Raw genomic sequence first — 1,675 nt, forward strand, 5'->3', positions numbered from 1 at the left:
CACTTGCCACCCATCCACCCGGGGGGGGGGGGGGGCGCACGGGAAGAGGGATGCCCCACAGGGCATGATCGAGATGCGATCGAGCCGGGATGCGCTGGCCCAAGGGCGCCCGGCCGCCCGTCCCGCGGGCGGGGGGACCAGCCCCCAGCTTGGCGGCGCTCCCCCAGCCCCTTGCCGTCCGCGGGATTGAGAGAGGGGGGGGGGGGGGGGAATAACTCCGGGTGTTGCACGAGCACACAGGCAAGCGGGGGCTGCGTGTGCTCGATACACGCGCATCCCCTTCCCCGCCCGGCCATTTTCTGTCCCGGGCCATGATCAGCCATCGCAACCAGCACACCGGTCGATTAAACAGGATGCCCGCCGGGCAACATGCACCTAGACGCAGCCGTCCCCGTCCCCCCCCCCCCCCCACAGGGGATGACTTAGTTGCCTGGTCATGTTGCCGCGCGCAGGCGATTGAGGTGACGCGCCCCAACATCAGGGGGGCTCGCCAGGTGAAGCCTTTGACAGTTGTCCCCAGGGGCGCCGGGCACGCCGGGGGCGCCAGCAACACGGGCCACACATGGGCCTGTGGCTGTTGCAGAGACCTCGCGATCGGGTTTGCCGCGAGCACTAGAGTCTTCCCGAGGGCCGGACGGGCTCGGGGGGGGGGGAGGGGGGGGGGACCTGGCGGAGAGCGAAGGAACGCCGCCGACCGGCCTACCTCGCCGCCAAATCGGCCCGGGCTCCGTCGCGGAGATCGATGAAGCCCGACGACCTCTGCCGATCAGCGTTCCTTCGCTCTCCGCCAGGTCCCCCCCCCCCCTCCCTTCCCCCCCCCAGGGCCGGGTGCCCGGAATTGCCGTTACGCCCCGGGGCCGAGGCGCCCGGGTGGAGGCAGCTCGCCCAGGCGGGGCTCCACAAGGGGGGGAAGGGGGTGGCCATGGTTTACTCCGGGCCGATGTCCGGCCCCGGCAGGAGAAACGTGCTGGGATGTTAGCGTTCGGGCGTGGTCGGCCTCGGGGGCTCCCCGATGGGAGGCAAGGCGATCCCAGCGCGGTTCCGGAGCGCACACGGGCCGCGCCCCCGGAGCGCGGACGAGTACGCCATCGCCCGCCGTCAGGCGAAAGTGGCCAGTCCCTTCCCCGCGCGCGCGCGCTGGCCCACCCCTGAGAGAGAGAGAGGGACCGAGAGAGCGGCCCCGCAGGTCTTCGGCATCCGGCCTGGGGCCAGCCAGAGCGCGCCCGGGGGGGGGGGGGGGGGGGGGACAAATTGGGGAGGTATTCTCGAGCTGAACATGGGATATTACCGGCCAAGATACATCCCGTGAGTATCACGCCACGAATCAGGGACATTCTGCTGTAGCAGATTGGAGAGAGCAGCACACGCCCACTTTTGTTGAGGGCGGTCGATTGCCACCCGGCAGCCGTTCTCGGGGGCGGGTTGGAAGGGGGCAGCGTGCGGCCCCGGGGCGTCGGCTCGGGCACGAAAAGGGTGCTTCTTCTGTTTTCTTTCGTCCCTCCCTCTCGCCCCCCCCCCCCCTGAACAGAGGGAGTTGGATGGGGCCAGGCTTCGCCCTGCGCCTTCGGCCACGCACCCCCTAGGGGGGTGGGGTCACGCGCTGAGGCGAGACAAAGATCGCCAGCCCTTCGCGCCCCGTGCCCTAGAGGAACACCCCGATCAAGAATGTCCCCCC

Source organism: Fonticula alba (genome assembly GCF_000388065.1).
Source record: "Fonticula alba strain ATCC 38817 unplaced genomic scaffold supercont2.6, whole genome shotgun sequence".
NCBI lineage: Eukaryota > Rotosphaerida > Fonticulaceae > Fonticula > Fonticula alba.